The following is a 9,749-nucleotide window of genomic DNA, read 5'->3' as shown; positions in this document are numbered from 1 at the left end:
AATATAGCACCCGGCCGTCGCCCGCCGGAGCCGCCTCATTAACGCCGCGAATAGCCCGATCGCTCCGATGCGACGTGCCTAAGTGCTCAAGTGCCGTCTACAAGCCGCCACTAGCGCCTCTACGCCCACGCCCACGCCCCCGGACCCGGAGTCGGAGTCGGAGTCGGAGTCGGAGTCGGAGCCGGTGTCGCCGGTGGCGACACCGGCGAGTGGTTGTAGGATTGGGACAAGTGGCAATAATGCTTGGGACCACCACATTTGTCAATGTGGCACTTTATCCTCTTTTGTCCTTTTGTAGAGTTAATGTCATTAATTCTTTTATAAGGACTTTGAAAATGAGTGAATCTTTCAATGTGGGACTTTATTTCATGCATTTATTAGCATTTACTCATTTTCACCATTTGTCATTTTAGAACACACTTGTAATCATTATACCATTAATAATTACAACAATCCCCCACTTGTTCTAATAATGAAAATTCCAATTCCAGAATATAGAAGATAAAAGTGTTAATACAGTTAGGTATCTTTCGATTTGAACTTAACCTTAGTAAAGACAACGCAAAGTCTAATCGGAACGTTAGGTAGCTATGCTTTGAACCATTATCCCATGTGATCGGACCGGCATTGCTATACACACACTTTTAAGGTTTTCTTCGCCTACATATCTCGCCTAGCACTATTTATGGCCATGTGCTTTTCCTGTTTTCATGAATTTTTCATGAGAGAAACTCCAACTCTCACTTTGAGACGGCACCATCTCGAAATTCACATAGGTGAAGTTTTATCTCTATATCCTCGATATAGTACTTCATTAAGAGTTTCCTTAAAACTCAACCCTCAATTATGTAATAGTCAACATTATCACGAAATGTTGCACCAACTTCCAAATCAACGACTTGTTGTTACCCATTGAATCTTAGGTTAAGATGTATTAACTTCAGATTGGGTTGCTATCATTGTCGGAACCCTTATTCAAGGAGCTTTAATCCCATACCTTTCGAGGTAGACTTTACTAAATCTCTGGCCAGTGGTTTAGTAAAAGGATCAGCCAAATTGTAGCTTGTTTGTATATATGTCAGTGAAATGATCCCATCCTTTATCATTTTTCTCACGAGAGAATGTCTAAGACCTATGTGTCTAGACTTTCCATTGTATACTTCACTGAAAGCTCTAGCCAGGGTGGCTTGACTATCACAATGTATCAACACCTTTGAAACATTTTCTTTAGCTAATGGAACCTCTAATAAGAGATCCCTCAACCATTCTGCTTCTTGCCCAGCAGATGCAAGAGCCACAAACTCTGATTCCATGGTTGAGAGAGTAATGCATGTTTGTTTCTTGCTCTTCCAAGAAATCGCACCTCCAGCCAATGTGAATATCCACCCAGTTGTAGATTTATAATCTCCAACACTTGATATCCAACTTGCGTCGGTATATCCTTCTAGTATGGCAGGAAACTTACCATAATGAAGGCCAAGGTTTTTAGTTTTTGACAAATATCCAAAAATCCTTGTTATTGCCTTCCAATGTTCATCATTTGGATTGCTAGTAAATCTACTCATTTTACTAACAGCAAATGCTATGTCTGGTCTAGTACATTGCATTAAGTACATTAGACATCCAATTGCACTTGCATATTCCAATTGTGCCATCGATCTACCATTGTTCTTTTGAAGTTTGACACTAGGATCGAACGGAGTGTGTACTTCCCTGAAGTTAAGGTGTTTGAACTTTTCCAACATTTTTTCAATGTAATGTGTTTGATTAAGTTCATAACCCCCACTATTTCGTCTTACTTTGATCCCTAATATAGTGTCAACTAATCCAAGATCTTTCATCTTGAATGTGGAAGTTAGAAAACCTTTTGTTTCTAAGATTCCATTCATCTCATTGCTAATAATCAACATGTCATCAACATATAGACATAGAAAGATAATAGCATTTCCACACACCTTTGTGTACAAGCATTTGTCACAAGAGTTTGGAATGAACCCATTTGAAAGTATGGCAGTGTCAAATTTTTGGTGCCATTGTTTTGGTGCCTGTTTTAAACCATATAAAGATTTGACAAGTTTACATACCTTTTGTTCATTTCCATGAAGTGTGTAGCCTTCTGGTTGCTCCATATAAATTTCCTCGTCGAGATCACCATTTAGGAATGCTGTTTTAACGTCCATTTGATGTACAATAAGGTTGTTCAAGGAGGCTAGTGCAAACAGAATTCTAATCGTCGTAGTTTTTGCTACTGGTGCATATGTATCAAAATAATCAATACCTTCCTTTTGTCTAAAACCTTTTGCAACTAGTCTGGCCTTGTAGGTGTTTAATGTACCATCGCTGTGATACTTCTTCCTAAACACCCATTTGCATCCAATGGGTCTTGATCCCTTCGGAAGATCGACTAGGTCCCAAGTGTGATTTGACATAATTGAATCCATTTCATCTTGGATAGCATCCTTCCAAAAAGAAGCGTCTCTAGAAGTCATTGCTTCTTTATATGTTTTAGGATCATCTTCAATTTGAAGAATAATAGGAATTTTATGAACATCATTCTTATTATTTCCTTCAATTAGATAAACGGAAATAAGTTGAGAATCGATTTCATCTGGTCCTAGACCTTTATTCCTACGTGCCCTTTTGCTTCTTCTTGGTTCGGGTTGTGTTTCAACAATCCGCGTCGAATCATTGTTACCAGATTCTTTGATCGTGGGATTCTCTGGTTCCTTATTCTTTGTGATAAGATTTTCGAAGAATTCCACATCTCTAGATTCGACAATTACATTATACTCTAAATTTAGTAGTCTATATGCTTTGCTATTTTGTGCATATCCTATGAAAGCACATTTGATCCCTCGAGGACCTAGTTTTGATCTTTTGGGGTCCATATTTTTATAATATGCCACGCACCCCCACACTCTAAAGTAATCAATATTTGGTGACCTTCCTTTCCATTTTTCATATGGAGAAATTCCAGTTGTTTTTAATGGAATTCTATTCATTATGTGACATGCGGATAATAATGCTTCGCCCCACAAATTAAATGGCAACTCTGAATGCATCAACATAGCATTAATCATTTCTTGATATGTTCTATTTTTTCTTTCGGCCATGCCATTTTGTTGTGGTGTGCGAGGCGCAGAACATTCATGTATAATGCCATATTCTTCACAATATGCATCAAATTCTGCCGAGAAGTATTCACCGCCTCTATCACTTCTAAGTACTTTTATGGTAGTACTTAATTGATTTTCGACTTCCGCTTTATATGTTTTAAAAGCATTAAAGGCATCGTCTTTATGCTTTAAGAGGTATACATGTGTGAATCTAGAACAATCATCAATGAATGTTATAAAATAACGATTTCCCCCACGGGTTAACATTCCATTGAATTCACACAAGTCAGAGTGCACAAGATCAAGAACATTTGTTTTTCTTTCAACACTTTTGAAAGGTTTCTTAATCATTTTAGACTTAACACATATTTCGCATTTTCCGAAATCATGAATGTTACATGATATCAATCCAGATTTAATTAGTCTATTCATAGTACTAATACCAATATGTGCTAATCTAGAGTGCCATAATGAAATAGATTCAAGCATATAAGCAGAATTAGAAATTTCATTAATAATATTATCAGTAGTACATAGTTTGATCATTCCCTCAGCGGAATATCCTTTTCCTACAAATATACCATTACGGGTCAATATTAACTTGCCCGATTCATACACAGATTTAATGCCAGGTTTTCCCAACAAATCCCCACTAACGAGGTTCCTATTCATATCGGGAACATGAAGAACATTAATAAGAGTGACTTTCTTTCCAGAGGTGAAGTTGAGTTCGACAGATCCTGTTCCAACGACTCTTGATCGGACCTCATTGCCCATTTGCACCTCCTGTCCATCATTGACTTCGGTATAGGTTTTGAATGCCGCTTTATCATAAGACACATGTACAGTTGCACATGTATCATACCACCATCCTTGGACTTTTCCTTTGATAGCCATAATTTCGCTTACAGTAGCGATTATGTCGTCATTTGTATGAACAGCATTAACCTCATTTTTGGGCCTGTTGTGCCTGCAATCTCGAGCATAATGTCCGGGTTTGCCACATGCATAGCATCCATTTTTAGTACCCCTTTGTCCGCCAGAGTTTTTGAACCTGTTATGATCTTTCTTTGGACCAAGATGATTTTTTGTACCATCATATTTTTTCTTTCCTTTTGCAGCAACAGCATTTGCCTTTGCAAATCCGGAGGACTCGGTCTTTTCACGATCCTTCGTTTCTTCCTCGATTCGAAGGTGTTTCTGGAGTTTCTCCAACGAGAGATCCTCGGAACTATGCAGCAATTTCTTTCTGTATCCTTTCCATGAAGGTGGCAATTTTGCTATGATTGCACCGACTTGGAAAGCCTCAGGGACATCAATTTTTACGGCCTTAATTTTATTCACGAGAACCTGTAACTCGTGTACTTGTGCAAGAATAGGCTTTGAATCCAACATTTTAAAGTCAAAGTATTTAGATATTAAGAACTTTTTCGTACCTTCTTCTTCGGCTTTAAATTTGAATTCAAGTGCCTTCCAAATTTCCTTTGCAGATGCGGTATCAGTGTAGAGATCATAGAGACGATCGGTTAATGTGTTCAGAATGTGTCCACGGCACAGCAATTCATCTTCCTTACGTTTCTTTCTCTCCTTCTTTATTTCATCGGTGTCATCTGGAGTGGGTTCTGGAATTTCCTCCAAGTCAGGATCCAAGACATATTGAATTTTCAGAGTAGTCAGGAGAAAAGTCATTTTGTCTGCCCAACGGGTATAGTTTGTTCCATCAAAGCGATCTAGTTTCACAAGATCCTGGTTCATGAGTTTGATGCTTGAAACAGAAGCGTCGGTAGCCATGGTTTGATAATACTTTAAGATTGTTAGAAAATGTGTTTCAATCGAGAGAACCGAGGCTGGAATCGTGAACGGAATCACTTTCCTTAAAGTATTTCAAGCACTCCCGAAATGTCTTAGAGTTTTTATGCAGGAATACCCAGGATAATTCAGCCTTATCGAGTTTGCGCAAGACCGGCGAAAACTCGAATGCAGCGAAGAACGATCTGGAATTATTCAGAGGATTTTCGGAATTTGTGATTATATTTTCTGAATGCGGAATCATCTTTATATAGGCCACGAAAATGTTAGTTTCAAAGGTTGCGACCCTTAATGAAACAATATATTTTCAAAAGTTATGACTGTTGCACCTAGACATATTCATGCACCATTTGCATGGTTTCAATTCTGCATGGTTTCGTGAACAGTTGCCTCCTTTCCGATTCAAAATTCAAATCACGTACACTGAGCAAAATATAGCACCCGGCCGTCGCCCGCCGGAGCCGCCTCATTAACGCCGCGAATAGCCCGATCGCTCCGATGCGACGTGCCTAAGTGCCGTCTACAAGCCGCCACTAGCGCCTCTACGCCCACGCCCACGCCCACGCCCCCGGACCCGGAGTCGGAGCCGGAGCCGGTGTCGCCGGTAGCGACACCGGCGAGTGGTTGTAGGATTGGGACAAGTGGCAATAATGCTTGGGACCACCACAATTGTCAATGTGGCACTTTATCCTCTTTTGTCCTTTTGTAGAGTTAATGTCATTAATTCTTTTATAAGGACTTTGAAAATGAGTGAATCTTTCAATGTGGGACTTTATTTCATGCATTTATTAGCATTTACTCATTTTCACCATTTGTCATTTTAGAACACACTTGTAATCATTATACCATTAATAATTACAACACTTCCCACATCTAAAGGAGATACGCAGATACTAGTTAAGGAGAAAGCATTTGCAAAGTAAGAGACAAAAGAGGGGGGATCAATGCATGTAGTTGGGTCCGTGCATGCATACATATCATAGATATAGCAGCCGTGATACTATCTAGTAAGGATAAAGAGAAGGACACTTTAGTTCATGATATTGTGTAATAGATTATGAGGGAGATTAAGAATGCTTTGTGATACAATGGATCAAGGATGAAGATGGGGTAGTTTGCTTGCAAAACAATATGATGTTTTTAATATTTTGTATTTCGTTTAAGATATTTTTAGTATTATGTATTTATATATGAAATTATTAATTTTTTATTTTTGTTGACGTGTTATATTACATATTTTATTTGAATATTATAATATTTTTGACTATATCAATTAGGCAAAAGACAATATAATATTTGATTTTGAAAAGGATGGAAATTATAAAAACAACATAAGTGATCAATTAAGGGAATTAAAGAGATAAATAATGAACTCCAATTATCATAGTTTTTTTTGGTTGAGATTTTTATTAAAGTTAAGTGATCAATTGAGTGAACTAAAGAGATAAATAAAACATATTGATTAGACACATTTAACATTTAACACTACTTCCAACTTTATAAATGACTTCTTACAACATCAAAGTGTTAAAAACCATTTAATTAAAATTAACAAAGCAATTTTTTTTATAAAGTCATAATTATTTTCCATGATTAACTCTCTTTCTTTCCTTGCTCAAGAGAACATAACATTGTTTCATGTCATACAATTTCCACATTTTATTTGTTAAAGAAAATCATCCTATAATACTTTTAAGGGATAAATAACCTTCACCCCCCTGCCATATGGGCGAGTTTTGAGTTTGCCCCCTATTAAATTTTTTTGTTAGATTCCCCCCTTATAAAACACAGATTCCATATCTGGAACCCCTTATCCCTTGTTTGGCTGACTAGGCGGCTGACTGGGCATGAAAAATTTCTTGTTTGGCTGGAAATCTCGCGTTTGGCTGGCTGGAAATCTCTTTTTTGCCTGGATTTGTTTGTTTGGCTGGATTTCTATGGATTTCTTTATAGAATATTAATTCTAAAAAATGGTCTCAATGGGGATTGAACCCAAGACCCTTAGTAAACCCAACAAATAGCCAACCACTACACCAATACATTTTAGTTGTTTTAAGCGTACTCCTTTATTTATTTATTATATATTAACGTTTATAGTTATAAAATATATTTTTTAACGTTATAAAACATATAGTTATGATAATTTATTTTACGTTAAACTATATGTTTTTTTAAAATAAATATATTAACGTTAAAAAATTGACTATATATATATATATATAAAACAAAAAACGTCAACATATAAAACAAATCAAAAAAATTTATAAAAAATATATAAACATATAAAAATTGAATTTTATAAAAAATAATTAATTAATACAGTTTATAAAAATGATAATTTTAAAAAATGCAACATATATATATATATATATATATATATATATATATATATATATATATTATATTAGCGTTTTAATAAATTATATTTTATAATTTTAAACTAATTAACATTTTATTTATAAACTAATATTTTTTATAAACTAACAAACATTTTTTTATAAAGTAACAAACATTTTTTATAAATCAAAAAATGCAATATAAAAAAAAATGTTACATAAAAATATTGAGTCTAAAAAGAAACTTTAAAAAAAAAAAACGTTAATGCTATATAAAATAAAAAAACAATTTTAAAAAAAAATACTGATATATCTTAATATAATACAAAACGTTAATGCTATATATATATATATATATATATATATATATATATATATATATATATATATATATATATATATATATATATAATGTTAATAAAACAAAACGTTAATATATATAAAATGGTAATAAATAATATACTAGTATATCTTAATATAATACTTAATATATAATATATATCTTTCAGTTTAACAAATGTACATAATTGATAAACTGGTCTAGTGGTTAGCTGTCAGCCAAACAAGGGATAGGGGGTTCCAGAAATGGAATCACAGCATGTCAGCCAAACAAGGGATAGGGGGTCACCAGATTCCCCACAGCATGTCAGCCAAACAAGGGATAGGGGGTTCCAGAAATGGAATCTGTGTTGTGTTTTATAAGGGGGCAAGGGATAGGGGGTTCCAGAAATGGAATCTGTGTTGTGTTTTATAAGGGGGGAATCTAACAAAAAAATTTAATAGGGGGCAAACTCAAAACTCGCCCATATGACAGGGGGTGAAGGTTATTTATCCCTACTTTAGTTATAAATAAATATGTTTGTTGGCAAATGGCAACTCTTCATAGCATTATTTTTACAACAAATTTGTTTCATTCATCACTAATTTTTTTTTAGATTTTCCTACTAGCGATCATTTGAATGAGCTAAAGAGATAAACACAATATATTAATTAGAGATATTTAACATTCATTCAAATTTTATAAATGACTTCTTGCAACTCTAAAGTGCTAAATATGATTTAATTAAAGTTAGCAAATCAATAATTTTTTTTTTTGTTTAGTATAAAGCAATAAGAGAAATCTCATTTCTTACTTGTAAAACTGAAAACATATGGCTCAAATTTCTATGTTCCTTAATGCTTTGATCATCTTTCTGTATCTATTTCTTGTTCTAACTAATGGTCCTAGTAAGATATTTTTCACACAATTATCCAACTTTTCTTATACACAATATTTTAGCACATTTTATTAATATTCTATCTTTTTTATTTGACATTGCAGTTCGCATTCCCTGCACTTCTGATTCGGATTGTCCAGATATGTTTTTCCCTCTTTTTACAAAATGTCTTAATTATATTTGTGCGTGTGATTTGTAACCTTTTTAATTAATTTTATTTGTATATCATGAGGATTTTACTTTTATGTTCTTGTGGTGTCACTTTGTTGGTAAGAGTTTGATTTAGTAATATCAAAGAACAAAGTTCATAAATATTTGCTGGAAGGAAAAAATGTGATAGCTCGTTCGATTGAACATAACATATCCCCAACAAACAAATTACTAGAGTAACATTTGATTTGTGTTTTCTTGTCCCTTCATTTTGTGACAAATTTTGAAGTGTATCGTTATATTATCCTAGTATTATTGTCCAATTTAATAAATAAAGGTAATGTATAGTTATGTAGATTGACTATTTAATTTACTTCCACATTTGATAAATATTTAAAAAATATTTTGAAAAGAGGTAAATGTTAGCTTTTGTCATTAATTATTATAATTAACTAGTAAGACACCCGTGCGGACTAGTAAGACACCCGTGCTGCCGCACGGGTAATATTTTTACGTTTTGTCAAAATCAAAAAAATGATCAAATGATATAAGGCGTACATCAAAACAAATAAGATTTATGAACTAAAGACATTGTTCCAATAAGATGAGTTTTGATAAATTCATAACATATGAATGATTGTTAATGTGACAACAATTTTTTTGCATGTAATAGTCGAGAGACAGCTGCAAAAGGAATCTCCAAAACATGTAGCCACGAATAATAAAAAGGAAAACAAAGCTGCAACATGATTCTCCAAAATGAATCGGATGTTTGGACCTGAAATAGCAAGGAAAAAAAATCATATATAGTGGCAGTAAAGAACATCAATTTATCCTAAATTTTTAAATGGCATGATAAGTTTATATTTTTAAAAGTACACCTTTCAAATGTTATGGAACACTTCTTTGAATACCACATTGTTGGTAGAGAGCATAGGTTCTTTATCTTTGTCATGAATAAGAATCCTTAATCCCTTTTTGGATTTTACTCTTGAGATAGCCACGTATAATTGGCCATGACAAAAAAGTTCTTTTGGCAAGTACAAACCAACATTGTCAAGTGATTGGCCTGGAGACTTGTTAATAGTCATGGCAAAGGAAACAATAATTGGAAATTGGCG

General features: G+C 34.2%; 1 long non-coding RNA gene across 1 annotated transcript; it reads left to right on the top strand.

The window, feature by feature from the left end:
* Nucleotides 1–8,167: 8,167 nt before the first annotated feature.
* LOC131601915 (uncharacterized) lies at nt 8,168–9,539 on the top strand. Its single transcript, XR_009283880.1, has 2 exons — nt 8,168–8,488; nt 8,583–9,539. It is a non-coding gene; the product is annotated as an uncharacterized LOC131601915 (long non-coding RNA).
* Nucleotides 9,540–9,749: the final 210 nt, after the last annotated feature.

This window comes from Vicia villosa, linkage group LG5 (assembly GCF_029867415.1).
Source record: "Vicia villosa cultivar HV-30 ecotype Madison, WI linkage group LG5, Vvil1.0, whole genome shotgun sequence".
In the NCBI taxonomy this organism is placed as follows: Eukaryota; Viridiplantae; Streptophyta; class Magnoliopsida; order Fabales; family Fabaceae; genus Vicia; species Vicia villosa.
The sequence above is the reverse complement of the archived record's forward strand: the minus strand, read 5'-3'. Positions and strand labels throughout refer to the sequence as shown.